General features: G+C 41.2%; 1 protein-coding gene and 1 long non-coding RNA gene across 4 annotated transcripts in view; one reads left to right on the top strand and one right to left on the bottom strand.

The window, feature by feature from the left end:
• Positions 1-22409, bottom strand: part of LOC129143652 (uncharacterized) — a 663501-nt gene that overhangs the window by 522833 nt on the left and 118259 nt on the right. The window lies entirely within an intron of this gene.
• Positions 2333-22409, top strand: part of SLC7A14 (solute carrier family 7 member 14) — a 125821-nt gene continuing 105744 nt past the window's right edge. Inside the window, exon 1 of the mRNA XM_526378.8 lies at positions 2333-2511. The gene's annotated coding sequence lies outside the window, so the exon portion shown is untranslated. The remainder of the gene's footprint in view (positions 2512-22409) is intronic.

The raw sequence follows: 22409 nt of genomic DNA, 5'->3' as shown, positions 1-22409 counted from the left end.
CTAGCCCAGACAATTTTTTCAGTGGTATATATAGGAGCATGGTTGACACTTTCTGGTCTTTTAGTCTCCCTAAATACAAAGAGGTCCAGATTGGCAATTTCCAAAGAATATTAAGGGGAAGTACACCAGGAGATAGGATTGGAATCTGCTTAAGGTTGGAGGGTTCCAGGAGTTCCTGGTTTGTGTGAGGATTTCATTGAGTTTATTGGCAGTGGGCTAGAAACACATATCATCATTCAAGCTGCTGATGAATGTCTAGAGTTTGCTCCTAGAATCCAGATGTTTTTTTCTTTGAAATCGAAGCCATTTTGAATTACCAACCCAAGTCAATTTTACCTAGCAAAGGCTGAAAAGTCTAAACCCTGCTGTCTTGAAATATAGGCACAAACTTTTCTCAGACAGTAAATATTCATAACTATTGTGATTGTGGCTGGTGTTCTAAAACTAAAAGGCCAGGGAAATATGGAGATTTAAATCAGAAATTTATCCAGAAAAAGGTGAAACAAAGAACGCAGTTCTCCAATAATCACATCCCCTGAGCTACAGGCATACATGCAGACTTAGAGCAACACACCAACATTTCAGTAGCTGCATATTCCATGACAAATCCCATCTTCCCATCTCATCACCCTCATAATTCATTTGGACTAGAATAGACTCAGGGTTTTCTTCAGCCCATAATATTCATACTCTTTACCTTTTACAGTGACTTCTCATGTGCTATCCCATCTAAACATCACAACCATCTTATATAGAAGGCAGGTAGACATTCCTTTCCCATTCTGAAGATGAGAGTCTGAGAATTTAAGTGATTTGTGAAAAATCATATGATAAGTAGCTGGCAGAACCTGCACTGAGATTCCAAATTTCTGATTTTTTAACTTTGTACTTTTCCTACAATGTCTCACAGCTTCTTGGTGATCCCAGGAGGTCTAACATATCCTGCAGAACTACTAAAAGCTTAAAATATGGGGATATTATCAGGCTTAGATGCTCATTGAAGGCAGTAACAAGCCTGAGGTAGGTGGACTAACCAAGACTGTCCTGGCAATGATCAAGCAACTTTCTGGGAAAAGCCCAGGGCAGACCCACAAAGTAGAGCTAGATTTGAACTGCTCCACCCTAGAGGAGTATCAGTCAGCCAGTATTCTCCCCAAACACAAGCCCAGTGAATTTATTTCCAAGGATAGGAGAGTTACATTTTGTTGCCTCCCGTGTGTTTTGAGGGCTTGGGCCAAAGTGCAAGAATTTATGTAGATAACTTTCATCCAAATCAGTCTACTCAATGCTTGTTAAATAATTCATTCAGTGATGTGGCCAAGCATGCCTGGGTTGGTCCCATCTAGTCCCAATCCTTTTGGGACATAACCTGGCTCTAGGACACTCATCTTAAAGGAGCCAATACAAAATAGAAGCCTTATCTCTCTCTTGTCTCCGTTTAGACTGGTACTTGTCTAGCCTGACCTCACAGATGCCTCCTTCCATGTTTAAAAGATGCTTTCACTGTATTAGCACACATCACATCCTTCTTGCCTTGTGAAATTTATTTTAACAAAGGTTGGGGGAAAAGAACTCTCCTTTATTGAGCTCCAAATACCTGTCCAACTCTAGGCTAGGCAATTCTAAGAACATGATGATTTCTCAATCTCATGACAATACTGCAAGGTGGTTATTTCACAGACGAGAGAAGAAAAGCTAGAAAGTTAAATGCTCCAAGGTCATACAGATTGGAATCCTAATGGCTCTTCAAATCTCAAGTCCATGATCTTTGCACCCATAAGATGTTGTGAACCCAAAGATAAACTTGAGCTTTGAAGACGGAGGTGGGTCTTGTCTTCTTTAGGAGGAGAGGAGAAATCAACCTCTCTCATTTTTTCTTTCCTGTAGGGCTCAGGGATGTGGAAGTTTAAGAGCAACGAAGGCTCCGCAGAGGATGAGGGAAGCTTCCAGAGGGCAGGAAGGAGGTCTGGACAGCCCAGTCTAGCAGGGGCAGAGCTGCGGCAGATGCCTTCCCAACGCACAGACATTGCAGAGTCCTGCTGGTCCCTGCTTTCCCAGGGCAAAGAACTGCCCCCATCCACGGCCCCCTCAACCTCCCTGCAGCCTGAGATAAGACACTGGAGGTCACAACTGGAGGCTCAGAAGGCCAGCGAGGAGTTGTGAGCGGCAGACAGAGGGGAAGGCGGGGGGGGGGGTGGGGGGGGGGCAGGTGGGAGGTGGTCTGGTGCCAGGCTTGGGCTCAGTATGTAAGGGGTTGGGCAGGCCATGTGACTCCAAGGAGGCGGAGACAGGCGAGCTGGAGGGAGGACGAGCAGGCACGGGGAGGGGTTCGGGGGGTGGGGGCGCAATCTGTATAATTGAGGAGCTGTTCAGCAGCAGCGGCTGCCTCCTGCCTTCCTTTGCCGCCACCACCACTTCCCATCCCAGCTAGAGAGACAGCTCCGCGCAGTAAGTGCGGACTGCCAGCCACCAGCCTTGGCAGCCAGCTCGTCGCCTCCAGCCCCGACCCCGGTAAGTGAACGGCCCCCTTCGCTGCCGTTTGTCCCCCTCCGCGACCCCCGCGCCCCAGCGGGACCCCTGCAACTGGGATGGCCGCCTCTCCCGGAATGACCCAGGGAGCCGGAGTCACCAGGAGCGGGGGACCAGGAATATGGCGCGGAGGCCGAGGGCGCCCTCCGGGAAGGGGTTCCCTGGAAGAACCGAGGAGGTGGGTCGGGCTCTTTCCTGCTCTGGCCCGGAATGAGGCCCCGACTGCCCGCGGTCTCGGGGCACCGGGCTCTGACTCGCGGGAGCTGCCGGGCGGGGCGGGGGCCAGCGCGGCTCCGGCGCCGCTAGAGCGGAAGGCAGAAGGGGAGCCGCGAGCGGAGTGCGGGCAGCCTAGGTCTCGGCAGACGCCGGGCCCGTCCTGTCCCCCGCCTTGGCGCGCACCCCGCACGGGCAGCTCCGTTCTCCGCCTCGGACCGAGACCATGAAACGGAGACGCTTTTCCGGCCGCAGACTCCGGGGAGGTCGGGAGCAACGTCTGCCCTTTTACCTGGGAGCAAACTCCTCAAAGGGACTCCCGCCGAGCCCAGCACCCCGACCAGGATGGTGGCGCCCCGAGGGGCGTCTGTCCCCGGAGAGTGGTGACTCGCCCGGGAGCGGCGAAGAGGACGTGACGGGAGCGGTGTCCAGGGAAGCTCCCTGCCCAGAGCCGGCAGCCCCAGCAAAGGGAGCTCTCCTGCACTGCTTCAACCCTCAGTCTCCTCTCTTCCCCCATTCCAAAGCACATCAGCTCCCCTCTAATCCAAGAGGGCCAGGCTAGGGCTGCGTGGCCACGCGGGATGCAGCCCCCACCCTCCTTCTCTCTCCTGTGTCACCCCGCCCCCTCCCCAAATGAGTATTTTATATTGCGATTGAAGAGTGAGCAAAGCACAGGCGAGAAGAGATGCAGGAAGGCTAGAGCAGCGGGGCTCGCTCCTGTTCCTGGCACTCCTCATCCCCCCACCTGTGTGAAGCTCGTTTCCTTGAGATTTTGAGCGGAGACACTCAAAGGAACTGGCTCTGGCGAAGGGATCCCCGCCTGAGTGTCGGTGAACGTCACTGGCCCGAATTGCCCAAGGGCCGCAGGATGTCAACCTGCCTCCCCCTAGGTATAGGGTCTAGGAGAGCGCTGGGGGCAAGGTAGCTCTCCTCCTCCGACTGAGTGCAGGGAACGGCGCTGTCCGCGGTCCTGAAAGTTCTCGGAGGCTGGGTGCTAATACCGCCAGGGCCCACATTCCCTGCGAGCAGAAACTGCGTTAGAACCCTAAAGGGTTCTAAGCAAGCGACCTAGAGAAACAGGCGAAGAAGGGGCTTTGCCTTTCCCGGTTTTCTGCTTCCCTGGGACTCCGCTTGGGAAAAGGTTCCCGGCTTTCCTGAGTGGAAGAGCAGGAAGCGGGTGTCACTTCAGGATCCAGCTTTGCTAACTTCGGGAGCTTCCTCGTTCTACTTCCTATACCTGAGCAGTGAGACTTCCTGTCGGTAAAGTGTTGAAAGGCAGTTAGGGATGCTGTTTTGATAATAAACATTTCTGTGGCTTTCAGGAATCAGAGAATTGTTAGGCTACACAAAGGAGGGGCTTCATGGTTGTAGCTTTTTCCTCTTCTTAGAACCCTTCTTTCCCCATCGCATGTTATTTACATGCTCTAGATAAAGATCGCTAAGCAGCCCTGTATGTTTGTTTCTTTAGCTAGTCTTTTATATTATGGGCAAGATGGGGAAAGGATTGAGCCAATTTGGGGAGGCCTAGTTTGTACTGAACACCTCTATCTGCTGGGTAATAATATTTCATTTAAACTTCACAATAGCTGCCAACCATAAGTATCACACAGAGAAGGAAACAGAAACTTGATTCCAGAGATTGGATTCAAAATCAGATCTATTTAACTCAAAGTCCAAGCCATTTTCATGCCTTCATTTTGGTATTTGGCTCTGAATAGCTGTTATTGGAGATTATAGCAGGAGAATGACAAAGGAGGGAGGCCTGCTCTTCTCTTTCACACACTCTCCTCTCTTCCAACCCTTTTCTCTTTAATCCGTTCACCCACTCACTGTCATGCACTCCCACCCTCCCAACTGCTTTTGCATGCTGCTTGAGATACCACTGTTCACACAACTTCAGCTCCAATATTATGGAAACAAGTTAGAGAACTAAACCAGCAGCCTTTTCTAAAAGAGTAGCAGGGCTTCAGGAAGTCTGGAGAACTAGAGTCCACATGTACTTTCATATTTAGAATTATACTGTTGAATTTTAGAACTAGAATAGCTTTGAATATCATTTAGCACCATTGTTTTACAAGAAAGAAAACTTGGAAACCAAAAGATGGTCATTAGTCTAAGTCACATGATTGAAAAATTAGAACCCAGTTAACTTGATTCCAGGCCCAGGGCCTTTCCCACTATTTCATGGTGTCTGAAATACTCTTCCATACTGCTTTCTTTGATTATCTTTGACTAAACGTCAGCATCAGTGAACTAAATTAAACAACATACCAAAAATACAAACACTTAACATACAAGTATTCCTCTTACCTTTCTTCCAACTCCTTTGTCTTCCAGCTCTTTCCCCTCTGGTCCTACTATTCCAGTGTTGTCTAACCCAACATACCTGGGAGATATGACTCACCTTCCTCAATAACAGTTTTCTCTGAAGCAGCAATTCACAAATGGGAATGGTAGTGTGTCATTTCTTTACTTGCCCTATCTTGTCTATATCTCCTCTTCTATGACCTATTCCCCAAAAAATAATTTTCCCAAAATTGGTTACCCTAAGCAACTGCCCATGTTCTCATAGGGACTGGGAAAAGGCCCTAATAAGACCTAAGGATTTTTATAAATAAAGATCATTATAAGTGCTAATATCTATGAAATGCTTATCATATGTGAGGCACTATGTGAAGTTATTTCATCAATCATTTTACTGAATTATCACAATTCTGTCAAGTAGGTAGCTCCACTAAAGATGGTCCTAGGATTCTAGTTCGATCTAACATACAGCAGAACCTGCTGTTCTGTTCATTTCCTCTTTCTTCTCCTTCCAGCTCATAGTAAAGTCTCATCTTCATCAACTGGATTTTTGTATTTAATTGATAGTTCCATCCTGCTCCAAAACATAGCATTTAGAAATTCAAATTCAGTTCAAATGACACTGTTTTGCTCTCTCATCTCTTAATATTTACCAAACATATTCTCCCCATTTGTTATCTCTTATTTAAAAATTCCCATATGCCTTCTTATTGATAATGCCAACATTCTGCTTCAAACCTTCTCTAGAGCCAATTAAGGTATAATTTGTAATTAAATACATAACTTCTATTGTACCTTCACTAGGTGATCTGTCAAGAATGCTATTGCTGAGGTGCTCTGGGCCCTGTGAACCAGAACCTTAAACTGTCCAGAACTACTCTGTCCAACATGGTAGTTGCTAGCCACATGTAACTATTTATAATTAAATTTTAATTAAACTTTTAAAAATTAAAAATTTAGCCCCCCAGTCACACTAGTCATATTTCAAGTGCTCAATAACTCTATATGGCTAATGACTACTGTATTGGACAGGGCAGATATAAGAAAATTTTTATCATTTAAGAAAGTTGTGTTGAAAAATGCTGCTTTAGACAGTACTAAACACACCCTCACAGCAACCAAGAACTAGGAACTGGGAAGAAGTAAGGACCTACTCTTCTTTGAATCTTCTGCCAAGAAAGGCAGAAAAAGCCACTTATGCCTAATACATCACCAGTAGCCCAAAGATACCTAGGACAATTAGGCTATGAAGGAATGTGCATGTCTTACTTAAGGAGCTGGTAGCCTCTGGAGTTTGCTTCATATGAACTCTATGTTACTATAAAGTAAAATATTCCATGAATGAGGTTTCATGAATTTTGACTTAGATACAATCTGAAAGTTCCAGTTCAAAATCCAAGTTTATAGATTACATGTATATGTAATAACATGTGTGTGTGTTTTTCTTGTCTTAGTAATCATAGTATGATAGACATAGAAAAAATATAAGACTTGGAGTCAGTAGTACAGGTGTCACTTACTACTTGGTGACATTATGAGGCCCTCTAGAGCTCCATTTCTCCATCTCTAAGATGTTGATGAGAATTGCCATAACTATCTCAAAGGACTATTGTGAAACTCAAAGTGTAGGTATACGAAAGTACTTTGTAAGGAGCAAGATTGAATCTGCAATGGTTTATTATTTTATATAGATATGGTACAATGTACAAATAGGGTAGTTCAGGCTGAATGCATTTCTGAATGATAATCCTGATATGACTGTATTTTTGCCTTTGTGGTCATTTATTTCACTGAAAAGTGGAATGGTGAAGAAAAAATTTAGTTATTGAAATTTCTGATTGGTTAGATTCTATTAATTGAAATGCCATGCATTGTTTGTTGTTTAGTTTATTTGGTCCTGAACATTTTCTTCTCAGGATTAAAAATAATAATAACTAGGAAATCTAAGTTGTTTGGAACAGCTTTTACCTTTTAACTAATAGTTTTTAAGTAATCATCAATAATGATCCCATCATGGTAGTAGGAGTTCAGAAATAACAAAATACAAGCATTATGGATATTCCTCAGTGTGAGTGGGTGAGAGGGATAATTTTCAAATCATATTTTTACTAATTACAAATTGAAATGAGATTCTATCCATTCTCATAGATCAAACAGAACAAGAATAATTCTATTTCATGCATTGATTAAACCAAAATAAAAGTGAAGGTCATTAACTTGACTGAATTATTGAGTTTGCATTAGGGATTCTAACCTTAAATAACAAGTCTTTATTCATTCTCTAAGTTGAAATCTGTTGGGGTCATTAGGAGAACCTTATGCATCTGGCTAACATTTACTCCCAAACCTGGCATCTATGACCTACTCCTGCACTTTGATCTGTGTATGCTATTTATGCGTCAAGTAAAACTGCTTTTCAGATGCAGCCATACCTTCTATAGTGGCTCACCATTTTGATACTTAAATATTTTTCTCTTATAACACAAAGATTAACACAGTGCTCAGATATTGTAGAAAATAAGCCTGGAAACAAAGCTATTCCATCAGATGTTTCTTCACTGTATTTATTAGGTTTTATCATCTTGAAAACTCAACGAAGTCACTTTATTTATTCATTCATTCATTAACAAAGCACCTGAGAATCAAGCTGAGTATGACCAAGGGCATGAGGTTTTATCTCCAGTTCCAGAGATCTAGTTTACTTTTGCTTAGAGTTAACAAAGGTATAGATGCTACCTTGTAAGATGCTCTGCCAGGTAAATAGTTGAGACATACACTTAGCCACTGTTTCTGGTCAAGCCTGCTGTCCTCAAGCCTTTGTTGCATATGGGACTATATTACTGAAGGAAAAATAAGCGAAGCTGTTAACTCTGGCCTCTAGTAGATGATGCTAGCTTTAACAATAAACATATGTTGTTGGGCATCATGATTTATTCACTTCATTGGACTTGTTTACCTCTTGGAAAGACCTGGATTTTGGAAAGGGGAAAATGCCATTACCTTGGAGCTGAAAAGAATTCTTCTCTGTCTGTAGTTTAAAGGATTTCTCTAACTGTATATCCCAAGAGATAAAGAGAACTGACAATATAGCTTTGAAACCAATCCTAATAGCATACAATCATCCATTTAATCAATAACATAGTTGAAGAATGTCCTCTTTTGACACAAAAATGTTGTGGTTAAGGATGTTTGGAACACATGGATGATCAATAAATATTTGGTGAATTCAGACCATTGTTCCAGGTTAATTCATGCCATACACTCGTCTATCTCTACCAAGAATTCAGTATTCCCTATGGCATTTTCCTTTAGCAAATAAAACAGGAGGCAAACACAGTATATCAAATCTTACCCTAATAACCACACTTCTAGCCCTTCTCGGGGCATAAATAGTGAGGGCCAAGATAGACTACTCCTGAAAACCGTGTCTTGCTGCTTCACCCAGAAAACAAAGCACAAATCAGCCCAAGGGCCTTGCATTTCACTGTGATGAGGCAACTTCAGAAACTCAAAGCTTAAATGGAGTTGTGTGTTCTTTTCCACTCTTATCTTGAAGAGATACCTGTCATTTCCTTCAGAAAGTATTTGGCTGGCCTTCATGATAGCAGCAGGCAATTGCTATTGTTCCTAAATTCAGAAGAAGCTTAGCTTAGAATGAAAGCACATATATTAATTAGAGGAGAACTAGCGACATTGCAGTCTGATGGTTTACAGAATATTATCCTTTTCCAGGAATAATAAGGCTTCCCTTTAACAGTTTTAACTGGTGATTACTGACAAAAATGAAAGAAAAACAGCTCATTCTATTCTAGCAAGTCAATAAGGAAACGCCTAGAATTAACTGATTCTTATTTGCCAAAGGCAAAATATTCCAACCCAATGAACAACAAATGATCAAGCTGGTTCTCATTTTCTCTTCATTTTTTAAAAATTTTTCCATGTTTTTGAAAAATAATCAGTAAATAAGAAACAATTGCACCCAGGTGTTTAAACATTCTGATGACAAAATGGTCTTCAGAAATGGAAAGGCTTAATTGTTTGTTAGAGATTATACAACATATTATTATGCCAATATTTTATAGCAATCACATAACTGAACTCTCTCACTTTAGAGAGAAATTGATGCTGGGAACACTCACCTGAGTTGATGTCAGAGGAATATGACTTGAGTCTTCTCTCTCTCAGCCAATTATAGAACCCACTCTGCATTTTTTAACATCATGCATCATTTCATTAGTCATGAAAACTTGTTTAGTCTATGAGTTTATCAAAGACTCAAGTTTATCTTTTCTCAAAGATTCAGGGAGTAGGAAAGAGTATGTGTTTGGATTTCAGATTATTTCCCTTTGTACCTCCAGGTGAAAGAACTACTGGTCAAGGATGGTCAGCAGGTAGAAATTTCAGGGGTGGAACTATAAGCCATAGAAAAGGATTCAAAACCTCAGCATCATCCATGTTGCAAGAACTTAGGCAAGGATTTAACTCTTCTTACTTTTTAATCTTCATCCTTAAAAGAAGTTATTTAGATTAAATAGTGTACAATATCCTGCAAGCCATAACATTCTATGGTTCAATGAAATAGGGCCAAGAGCTTGAATAATCCATTATTTGCCACCTTAAGCCCGAAGAATTAAACATAAATCAAGATTCTTATTTTTACATCATTATTTATCAGAAGTTCTGAATTTCATGCTAGTACCTTACCTGGAAACAATAATGATAATGATAGCTAATGCTTATATACAATTACTATGACCTTATAAGGTTGGTAATGCTATCATTGCCATTTTACAGATGAGAAAACTGGATACTAAAGTAGTTAAATTACCTGCCCAATTTGACACAGGTAACAAGTTTGTGCTACCATGCTACACCACCTCTATAAAAACCACAAATCTGAGAGATAGATAGCTGATGTGTGCCATTTATAGCCACTTGACACACGAGCCAATTCTCTGGAGAATTTCTATTTTAGCTCAATTTTTTACTAGAAGAGCAATCAAGATGGTGAATAGAACTTCAGTCCTGTGTATGGGAATCTACGTTGTCTTTCTGTAAGACGGCTCTTGTGCTTTTACAATTGATGTCATTGACCAATTGTTTACGTGATTCAGCATTGAATGTTGGTGCTGTGCAGGTGGCTGCATGTGGTGAGGACCACTCTTCTGCCTCTTCCCAGAATGTGTGGCCAGCCACACCACCAGAAATAGATGGATGCTGGTGCAGGATCAATCCAGCACCTTCTAATGCTATAAAGGTCAGCCCACCACATCTTTACTGTTCAGTAGAGTCTTCTAGCTTCTGCCTTTAGGTTTTTGACTCAGTGTAACAATCTAGACAGCTTTTACAGTAGAGAGGGAGAGCTCCCACAGTGTCATTTCCTGGAGGTAGGCTTGGGTCAAGGCTAAGACTAAAGCTTTCAAAATCATGTTGTGAAAATCATTTTCTTCTCATTAATCCTATGTTAACAAATTAGTCATAAATACAGTACACCACAGTACCCATCTATTTCACTGTGGATTTCAATGTACTGAATATACAAATGGGCATTTAGCTCTTAATATGGTATATCTAACCAGCTGAGAATGCTCTGACAGTAGTCAAATATACATGTTTATTCTTTAGCTCTAGTTTCTGGCTTGTTAAACTAGCTACATATCCCATCAACACCAAGGCCACTTACGGAATACATAACTCTACTTCTTCCTCTGTGGTTTTCTAGATACTCTGTGGGGAGTGGGATGGCCTAGGAGTCAGAAGATCTGCTTTCCAGACTCAGCTTTGAAATGTACTACCTGTGACACTTGGGCCAGCACCATTCACTACTTCAAGACTGAACTTCCTTACCTTTAAAATAGGGGCAATAGATCTTGCCCCTCACATTACAAATAGGGCCAATGAGATGGCATTAATTAAAGCTCCTTGTTAACCATAGAGTTAGTCCAGAGGAAAGAGATGGGTTTTCCATCCTTTCAGTCTTTCCCAGCCAGAAATTACTCTCAAGCTGTTGATACCCAATTCTGAACCAGGGTTGACAGCTAAATCAATGTCTTTAAGGTTAAGAAGAGCTTGGATTTAAATTTGTAAATCTAGAAAATGGCACTTACAATAGGAGAGGCCTCCTGGTTTCTTCCAGATTAATGGTCCTCAACCTGAGGCAATGTCACCTCAATAAGGGGTATTTTATGTTGTCACAGATACTGGAGGAGAGGGGTGTTACTACTGACTTTTGGTGGACTGGGATCTAGAATGTTAAATATCCTGCACTAGACAGAAAAATCCTGCAGAATAAAAAATGTCCTGTCCAAAATGCCAATAGCACTCCACCCCCACTGAAAAATACCGCTGTAAGTAATGTGCTGTTCCTGGTCCGTAATTCTCCAACTGATGCAGACAGAGAGCGTTTACTTTTCATCTCCACCCACAGGTGAAATCCAGCCATGCTCATGTGAGGCTGCAGTAGTTATTGTTCAGAAGTATGACCAGACTTCCAGTAAGTTTACCGATAAGTAAAACAATGGGGTCAGAGATCAGTGGTTTTAAAATTAGCCCCCAGAAGCTCCTACAAAAAGCCTCCTCCAGCCTCTGCAGGGGCAAAGATTCCCAGCAGGTTAATATGCCTATAATGTGAGAGCTGGCCTAAAGGTTGGCATTTAGGGATGCAAAATCAGTAAATCATGATTCTAAAATGACTATCTTTGCAACTTATTGAAGAAACATTGTAATATTCACTTGTTTTATGACAAGCATGGGCCTAGCTAGGCACTGGATATGAGACAGAATCCCTGCCTCAAGTCACCAGTAATCTGAAAGTTCCACAGATGTAATCCCCACTAATTATGTATGCAACATGACACATGCTGTAACATATTATGAGGGAGCCTCCAAGGAGAGACCAGGAAACAATTCACTTCCACAGAGGAAATTATAATTGAACAGTATCTTGAATGGTATATAATATTTTTTCAGGTGGATAAATGAGAGAGAAAGCTATTGTAGAAATGGGACCAGCATAAGCAAATGCTGAAGGTGTGAACAGAAATGATACAAGTGCAGGCTGACCTTATCTGGCTGGTGGGAGGTCATATTGGAAGGACTGAAGAAACTTGAATACAGATAGGTGGATGTATTTATTCAGCCTGGGGCTTATCCTTTGAACAGGGATTTTATGAGTATCTTAGGAATATCATTTGAATTCAGGGCTCATGGAGTCCAATCTTGTAACTAGAAGAAATCTCAGAAATCACCCTAGCATGCTCTTTTCCCTATTACAGTTGAAGTAGTTAAAACCCAGAGATATTGAGTGACTTGCCCAAAGTCAGCTAGCAAATTTGTGGCAGTATAAGAGCTAGAACCTAGTCCCTCCTCTCAGTTCATAGCATTTTGTCCTGCTCTGTGCTGCCTTTGGGAATTTTAGCCATCATTTGAGCATAACCCAATGTAACACACAAAGTGACTACTAAATATTCATGAAGCTCAAGTTTTCCATTGTTCACTATGAAGCTATACCATTGTTCCTTAATTACAAGCAGGTGATAGATAAGACCCTGCTTCTACATTCTGAGCTCCTTCTACATACTGCATTCTCTTCAGAAACACAGACAGACAGTACACCAACACATGAGCATGACATCCTTTGCCTGCCACACACATCCTCCCCTGCCTCCTCATTTCAAACTGCCAGAGATTATGGAGTCACAGCCTGAACAGAAGGCATCTTAATCTCTGGTGGTTCTGTAAATAATATGCTGTTCATGCTTGCATATAAATTATCACAGTCTCTCTATTTTCTAGATGAGGGAGGCTTCAGAAAGATGAAGCTGCCTGCACACAGAGCACATAAGAGATAGGATTTCAGACTCCAGAGTTTCAGCCCTCTTTGTAACAGGGTTGAATTTTTCCCTCATCTACATGGTCCTAATAATTTATCCAGGCTTATGGTCTTAAATTTCACCTTATAGCCAAATTAATCTAGCCTCTGTATATTTAGGTTTCTAAAATCAGTTACTTCTTACTTCCCTTTCTCTCTAACCACTTTTCCTCCACCCTTCATTCAATAAGCATTTAATAGAAATCACCTAAGCTAATCCATTCAGTTGATGAGAATAGAAACTGAGACCCAGAGAGGTGAAGCCACTTGCCCAGGTTTGCTCAGTTAAAAGCAGTACGGTGACTAGATTCCCTGACTCCCAGTCCAGTGCTTTGCCCTTCACACTATACTGCTATTTCCCAAGGATAAATAACATGGCATTTCCCACTCTCAGGCTCCCTCACTCCTTGCACAACCCCACAGGATGGATAGAAATGACTGATTGCATGTGCTCTGAGGTTCATTCCAGGACCTTTTCTAGAATTCCCACAACTTGTTATCCTTCATGCTGTATTGGCTCATCTATCACATTAAGAAGCTGGTTAGGGAAGAGTTTGACATACTTTCTGGTCTAGAAGATATTTATGATCAATGCCACCACTCAGGTAGTGATCACCATAGAAAACAGTGTGCTCAGGAAGAAAGAGGGCAGAGTCCATGGCTCCCATCATTTGAGAATAAGGCAAAGCTCACCCAGAGTTTACTGTAAGTGGCAGGATATTAGATTCATAATCCCAGAGACGAGGCAATTGGGCAATTAGATGGATTTAAGCAAGATTGGGAGTGGCCAAGAAAGTGAAAAAAGACAACTCCCAAACCACTTCTGCTTCAGGGGCAGGGTATTTTGCCTGGATTGATCACCATGATGCCTTTCATTACTGTAGACAAAGATCACATTGATAAAAGACTTTTTTAAATCAATTGAACTAAAATTTTCCATTTATACATAACTTCTCAGGAATCGTTTTAAGACAAAACCAGATGGTATTTCAGTAAAGATTATATTGAAAAGAGAAGCAAGTAAGAGAGGAAAGAAACCCCAGAACTAGCTTCTCAGGTAGGGCTTTGTAGGGTCACGATTGTCTCACAGGCTGATCGGGCTAATTAGGTACAGAAGCTTAATTTTATCAGTTTTACCAAGAGTGATCCAGCTCTGAAGAATCTAGCCATGCTCCCCAGGTCCCAAGAGACTGATTTGTTAGCTAGATGCCAATATAGCCACATACAATAGAAGATGCTTCTAAGTGTGGCCCAGGCTATTTCCTTCCTAATAGCGGGACCATGAGAAAACCAAATGAGTGGTCAAAGATAACCTGTGGGCACAGTGTCAGGATTAATGGAGTGGGACAGACAGTCTCGTGAAATGTGCCATTCAGGCTGCAACAGAGACAAGAGAATTCTTCCAAACTCCACCCAAGAACACTTTTCAGTTTACCAGAATAGTTGTGTCCTTCAAAAACAGGGTCTTGTTCTCTCTGCTTCGCTAGTGGTGAAGAAACTGGCAAATTGTTTTGGGAAAAGATGGAGACTTTATCTAGTCTCTATGCAGCCCCTATCTTCCTTAGGGTATTATTCTAGACATGTTATAACACTCAACTCATAGCCTATCTTACTTATGTCAGTGACATCTTGTCCAAAGCCCCTTACCAAATCTTTGAACTCCTGGGCCTAATTCTCTGCTAAGGCAATGAAGATAGATCAGCAAAATCATTATTATTATTCATGTACTTGTATAAGATCCATTACGATTAGTCTGCTTCTGAGAAAGTTGTTTAATTGTGGATGAGCTGTACAGATGGTGAGAATCATGGTCTCAGGTGGCATGGCACTTGAATCTCATATTAGTGACAATCTTTGTTGGTCTCCTTTGGAGAGTTCTGGTAGATGCCACTGATTAACCATCAATAATAAATAAACCATCCAAGTGGTTGGGTTATTTCTGTAAGGGACACATCTCTTGTATTTTGTGCTAATTCTGTTTGTGTCATTTCAGAGGGCACTATGATCTGGCCTTGCTCTGAGTGCACCTGAGTCTGGTTTATCCTTGTCAGTAATCTCCATGTGTGGACCCTGACATTTGAAACTGAATCTGTTAGTCACTCTCACTACAGAAAACAGTCATGTGGCGACTATGACTCATCTACAAAATGCTGAAGGAATAGACTTCCAAGAGGTTTTTTTTAAAAATCACGCAACATTGCTACCTCTAAAAGAGGCCAAACAACCATTTTGAATATTTTTATTTTCCCCTTGAGCTGACTGGTTATCCTGATTCTGAGTAGGAACAAACTACACAGACAGTTTGGGATTCATTTTAGAGTCTGTCCTAGTCACAAAGACTTTTGACACACTTTCTATTCCAGCATCACAATGCAGAGGAAGAAAATATCTGAATGAGTAGAGACTGTCGTGCCAGAAATAAATTCCTAATATAGACAACAGAAATATGCCAGTAGAGAATTTAACTATCAAAACAAAAACAAGAATTCCCTGTTTCAATACTCTTAGTGAATAGCCTCTGTTCTTCCTTTCTGCCCCCAAGTCTATTTCAACCTACAGTTATAAATAAACACTCTGATCCCATTACAGCACATTAAGAATCTAGAGAAAACTTGTCATTTGAGTACTAAGATATCATCTCTTTACACATATGATTCCAATATAGCAACTTATTGAGTGCTCTTCTTAAAGTCAAGAATAATTTGACAGCTATATCATAATACTTATAATAATAGTAGCAATCACATTTACTCATTTAATCATATAAAGTAGATATTAATATCCTCATTTTACAGATGAGGATTATAAAATTTGAATGACTGGCCCAAGTTCTCACAGCCAGTGAAGGTTAGAGTCAAGATTCAAAGACCATGCCATCTGACACCATGATCCTCACCATCTATACAGTCCATCTGCAATTTAAAAATTCTCTCAGAAGCTGATCAATCCTAATGGATCTTATACAAGTGCATGGATAATAAGAATGACTTTGCAGGTCTACCTTCATTGCCTTAGCAGAGAATTAGGCCCAGGAGTTCAAAGATTTGGTATGGGACTTTGGACAAGTCTTACTTTTTCTTTCTTTCTTTTTTTTTTTTTTTTTTTTTTTTTTGAGACAGAGTCTCCCTCTATTGCCCAGGCTGAAGTGCAGTGGCACAGTCTCGGCTCACTGCAACCTCCATCTCCTGGGTTCAAGCGATTCTCCTGCCTCAGCCTCCTGAGTAGTTGGGACTACAGGCGTGCACCACCATGCCCAGCTAGTTTTTTTGTATTTTTAGTAGAGACGGGGTTTCACCATATTGGCCAGGCGGGTCTCAAGCCCATGACCTTGTGATCTGCCTGCCTTGGCCTCCCAAAGTGCTGGGATTACAGGCATGAGCCAACGTGCCTGGCCAAGTCTTACTTTTTCTAGGACTGTCACTACATCTAAGAAAGAAATAATAGCTTTTTATTCATTTAGTTATTCATTAATTCATTCAACAAACATACTAAAAACTGAAGCTATAATGGGAGAAAAACAGACTAGGAAGCATTAATAAAGATAGGAACCATTGTCTTGAGTATTGTTGCTAAACAATATTGTTGCTAAAATAAAAACAATATGAAGTCCCAATTGCCTCAGGTATGTGGAAGATTATGTTCAAGATTTATTGTTTTGCTTTTAGTTTTCTTCATCAGTGAAGTGACTTGAATTAGTCTCACGTAACTGTCAAGGAAACAAAATTACAGGCCCTAATGACCAACATAAGATAACTTACTGCTTACAAAAACAAAGGCCTAGATCCTCAAGGCTCCTGTGAGTGGTTTGTGAAAGACAGATTTGCCCTAAACTGTCAGCAATACACACTACATCTCTAGACTTAAATTAATATTCTAGAAGTTCAAGATGTATCTGCATGTGCCAGGAACTCATTTCTTTCAGTGAAGGCTCAGATTGTTTGATTACCCCAAAGCAAGAGCATAGTACAGAAAGACTAATAAGCTGTAATGGGAGAACTGATGGCAGAAGGGATATTTATTAAGCAAAGCAGAATGGGGGTTTTGAAAGGAGGGCAAGTAATTTGAAAGGCCATTTTGTTTAGTTTAAGAGAGTTCTAAAGTTTAATCTGGATGATGGACTGGAGTATATTAAGGAAATGTTGAGTGAGAGAATGAAAAAGAAAATTAAGTCAACAATAAAAGAAGGGGTGAGGAATAAAAAAATCACCTGTTGGGTACAATGCACACTATTTGGGTGATGGGTGCACTAAAAGCCCAGACCTCACCACTACACAATTTATCCATGTAACCAAAACCACTTGTACTCCTAAAGCTATTGGGGTGGGTGGGGGGTGGGTTGGAAAAAAGTATGGGAAAAAGAGAAAAGAAATGACATTAATTTTTAGATACTTTTTATCCTTGGGAAAGTTAGGATAGAAGGCATAGGGGCATCTGCTGAGCAGTACAAAGTGAAAATGCATCTCATTCCCCACAATGAAAGACTTTACCAGTGTCCGGGCTTCGGAGTGAGAAGTACATGTAAATAAATAGTTGTCTCTTTCTCAGTTTTGAATCATTCCATTTGTTTCCAATTTTCAGAAATCACTTACAAGAGATATCATCATTAAGCCATTAACTAATGGATCCCAACCGCACCAAGCCTAGAAGCCTAGTTTATATACAGAAAACTATTTGGATCCTCTTTTTATTTTATTTTATTTTATTTTTTGAGATAGGGTCTCACTCTGTTGCCGAGGCTAGAGTACGGTGGTGCAATTATGGCTTACTGCAACCTTGACCTAGCAGGGCTCAACTGATCCTCCCACCTCAGCCTCTGGACTAGCTGGAACTACAGGCATGCGCCACCACACCTGGCTAATTTTTGTATTTTTTTTGTAGAGACAGGGTTTTGCCGTGTTGCCCAGGCTGATCTCAAACTCCTAGGCTCAAGCAGTCATCTGCCTTGGCCTCCCGAAGTGCTGGCATGAGCCACTGTGTCTGGCCTACTATTTGGACTTTTAAGGTGATTTTCTCCTCTTTAGGCAAGGAACATCAAGCCTTTCCTAGCATAAGACCAAAAACAAACCAAAAAATCAAGAGGAGATCAGTCATTAGAAAATAGAATAAATTTACCAGCTTAATCTCAGCTTGTATGCAGGGGCCAACTTCTAAGTTTAAAAATAAAAACCCCTTCAAAATATTAATGAATCCAGGAGATGGTTTTTTGAAAGGATCAACAAAATTGATAGACCGCTAGCAAGACTAATAAAGAAGAAAGAAGAGAATCAAATAGACGCAATAAAAAATGACAAAGGGGATATCACCACTGATCCCACAGAAATACAAACTACCATCAGAGAATACTACAAACACCTCTACACAAATAAACTAGAAAATCTAGAAAAAATGGATAAATTCCTGGACACATACATGCTCCCAAGACTAAACCAGGAAGAAGTTGAATCTCTGAATAGGCCAATAACAGGCTCTGAAATTGTGGCAATAATCAATAGCTTACCAACCAAAAAGAGTCCAGGACCAGATGGATTCACAGCCAAATTCTACCAGAGGTACAAGGAGGAACCGGTACCATTCCTTCTGAAACTATTCCAATCAACAGAAAAAGAGGGAATCCTCCCTAACTCATTTTATGAGGCCAGCATCATCCTGATACCAAAGCCGGGCAAAGACACAACCAAAAAAGAGAATTTTAGACCAATATCCTTGATGAACATTGACGCAAAAATCCTCAATAAAATACTGGCAAACCGAATCCAGCAGCACATCAAAAAGCTTATCCACCATGATCATGTGGGCTTCATCCCTGGGATGCAAGGCTGGTTCAATATATGCAAATCAATAAATGTAATCCAGCATATAAACAGAACCAAAGACAAAAACCACATGATTATCTCAATAGATGCAGAAAAGCCCTTTGACAAAATTCAACAACACTTCATGCTAAAAACTCTCAATAAATTAGGTATTGATGGGATGCATCTCAAAATAATAAGAGCTATCTATGACAAACTTACAGCCAATGTCATACTGAATGGGCAAAAACTGTAAGCATTCCCTTTGAAAACTGGCACAAGACAGGGATGCCCTCTCTCACCACTCCTATTCAACATAGTGTTGGAAGTTCTGGCCAGGGCAATTAGGCAGGGGAAGGAAATAAAGGGTATTCAATTAGGAAAAGAGGAAGTCAAATTGTCCCTGTTTGCAGATAACATGATTGTATATCTAGAAAATCCCATTGTGTCAGCCCAAAATCTCCTTAAGCTGATAAGCAACTTCAGCAGAGTCTCAGGATACAAAATCAATGTACAAAAATCACAAGCATTCTTATACACCGATAACAGACAAACAGAGAGCCAAATCATGAGTGAACTCCCATTCACAATTGTTTCAAAGAGAATAAAATACCTAGGAATCCAACTTACAAGGGACGTGAAGGAGTCCCTTCTCTTCAAGGAGAACTACAAACCACTGCTCAGTGAAATAAAAGAGGATACAAACAAATGGAAGAACATTCCATGCTCATGGGTAGGAAGAATCAATATCGTGAAAATGGCCATACTGCCCAAGGTAATTTATAGATTCAATGCCATCCCCATCAAGCTACCAATGACTTTCTTCACAGAATTGGAAAAAACTACTTCAAAGTTCATATGGAACCAAAAAAGAGCCCGCATCGCCAAGTCAATCCTAAGCCAAAAGAACAAAGCTGGAGGCATCATGCTACCTGACTTCAAACTATACTACAAGGCTACAGTAACCAAAACAGCATGGTACTTGGACCAAAACAGAGATATACATCAATGGAACACAACAGAGCCCTCAGAAATAACACCGCATATCTAAAACTATCTGATCTTTGACAAACCTGAGAAAAACAAGCAATGGGGAAAGGATTCCCTATTTAATAAATGGTGCTGGGAAAACTGGCTAGCCATATGTAGAAAGCTGAAACTGGATCCCTTCCTTACACCTTATACAAAAATTAATTCAAGATGGATTAAAGACTTAAACGTTTGACCTAAAACCATAAAAACCCTAGAAGAAAACCTAGGCATTACCATTCAGGACATAGGCATGGGCAAGGACTTCATGTCTAAAACACCAAAAGCAATGGCAACAAAAGCCAAAATTGACAAGTGGGATCGAATTAAACTAAAGAGCTTCTGCACAGCAAAAGAAACTACCATCAGAGTGAACAGACAACCTACAAAATGGGAGAAAATTTTCACAACCTACTCATCTGACAAAGGGCTAATATCCAGAATCTACAGTGAACTCAAACAAATTTACAAGAAAAAAACAAACAACCCCATCAAAAAGTGGGCAAAGGACATGAACAGACACTTCTCAAAAGAAGACATTTATGCAGCCAAAAAACACATGAAAAAATGCTCACCATCACTGGCTATCAGAGAAATGCAAATCAAAACCACAGTGAGATACCATCTCACACCACTTAGAATGGCAATCATTAAAAAGTCAGGAAACAACAGGTGCTGGAGAGGATGTGGAGAAATAGGAACACTTTTACACTGTTGGTGGGACTGTAAACTAGTTCAACCATTGTGGAAGTCAGTGTGGCGATTCCTCAGGGATCTAGAACTAGAAATACCATTTGACCCAGCCATCCCATTACTGGGTATATACCCAAAGGACTATAAATCATGCTGCTATAAAGACACATGCACACGTATGTTTACTGCAGCACTATTCACAATAGCAAAGACTTGGAACCAACCCAAATGTCCAACAGTGATAGACTGGATTAAGAAAATGCGTCACATATACACCATGGAATACTATGCAGCCATAAAAAATGATGAGTTCATGTCCTTTGTAGGGACATGGATGAAATTGGAAATCATCATTCTCAGTAAACTATCGCAAGGACAAAAAACAAAACACCGCATATTCTCACTCATAGGTGGGAATTGAACAATGAGAACACATGGACACAGGAAGGGGAACATCACACTCTGGGGACTGTTGTGGGGTGGGGGGAGGGGGGAGGGATAGCTTTAGGAGATATACCTAATGCTAAATGACAAATTAATGGGTGCAGCACACCAGCATGGCACATGTATACGTATGTAACTAACCTGCACATTGTGCACATGTACCCTAAAACTTAAAGTATAATAATAATAAAATAAAATAAAAAATAAATAAATAAAAGTAGGACAATATCAGTTGTAAATGAATGTTTAAGGTGTAACTTGTAGCATTACTGCATCATATCTCTCAGGGTAGTCTATTTCAACTTCGCTTTAAATGTTAAAGCAAAAGTCTTGGCTTTGGGGTTTGTTTTGTTTTATTTTGTTTTTCTTTTCCTTTTCTCTTTTTTTTTTTAACTGAACTATAAGGTGATCCTCACCAGAACATTTTGGGTGCTCAGCTGCTTGCAGTTTTCTTAAAGAAGTATTTTATTACAAGCTCAATGGCTGTAGGATGAGTGAAACTCATCTCTTCCGGGCCTTGACGGCTGAACTAAGGAGATTAGACCTTAAGCCACAGGCAGTGGGAGCCACCAAAGGTGGTTGTGACAGGGACAGTGATGGAAGGTTCTGACAACAGTGAGTGGGATGGATGTGGCAGGAGAGAAACAAGAGACAGAGGAGAGAAGCTGGAAATAGAAAGTCAAGTCAGGAGATTAAACTGAAAATTGTGCAAGAAAAAGAACATTTCATTGCTATAGAATCAGGGCCCATTTTTGCTATTTGTTAGCAATGTTTAACCATCCATATCACTGAAATCTTGTTTGAGAAGAACTTAGCTCCAACTTCGAACACTAAGGAGAAAGATGACCTCTCCTCTTCCTTGGCTCTACACCTGACTCCAGTCTCCCAACTTTTACTCTCAGCTGAAAGGACTCCTCCACTTATGGTAAAAGGGTTAGCAGAAATGAGCAGAGGTACAGAGAGGGAGAAAAACCAGATGAGCTTTGCATGCTTGGAACGAAAACAATGCCAAGGAAGCAAGCACCCAGAGGGGTGGAGCTGGGCGGTGGTTTCAGCACAGCCCTCCCTCACTGTGTTAGCCTCACCTCACACAGGTCCCTTTGCTTCTCTGGGCCTTAAATTCCTCTTCTATAAGACAGAAGGGCAACCACAGATGATTGCCATGGTTCCTTCAGGCTGGAAAATTTATATCAGCAGCATATTATTAATTTAAAGATGCATTGCATGAATCATATTCAATTCAATCCAATTCCAGTATGAACCACTCCACAAAATGCCAAAGCTCCTAAGGGCATGCTTTCCTCACTTTATTTTTCTACCTCCCATTTCTTGTTTTTTTCCATTACTCTTCTGGTGCAGTATTTTACCCCTCTTCCACTTGTTTCTTCGTTTTCTAGTAATAGCAGGGAAGGGGTCATTCAATAGGACCAGAAGCTGAGATCATCTATTTATCCACAGGACAAGGAGGAACCAAGGCCCAGCCAGCCAGCTCTTTCCCACACTCTTCTGCTGGTGACCCTCAACCCTACACCAGC

Source organism: Pan troglodytes, chromosome 2 (genome assembly GCF_028858775.2).
Source record: "Pan troglodytes isolate AG18354 chromosome 2, NHGRI_mPanTro3-v2.0_pri, whole genome shotgun sequence".
Classification (NCBI taxonomy): domain Eukaryota; kingdom Metazoa; phylum Chordata; class Mammalia; order Primates; family Hominidae; genus Pan; species Pan troglodytes.
This window is presented reverse-complemented; position numbering and strand designations above follow the sequence as displayed.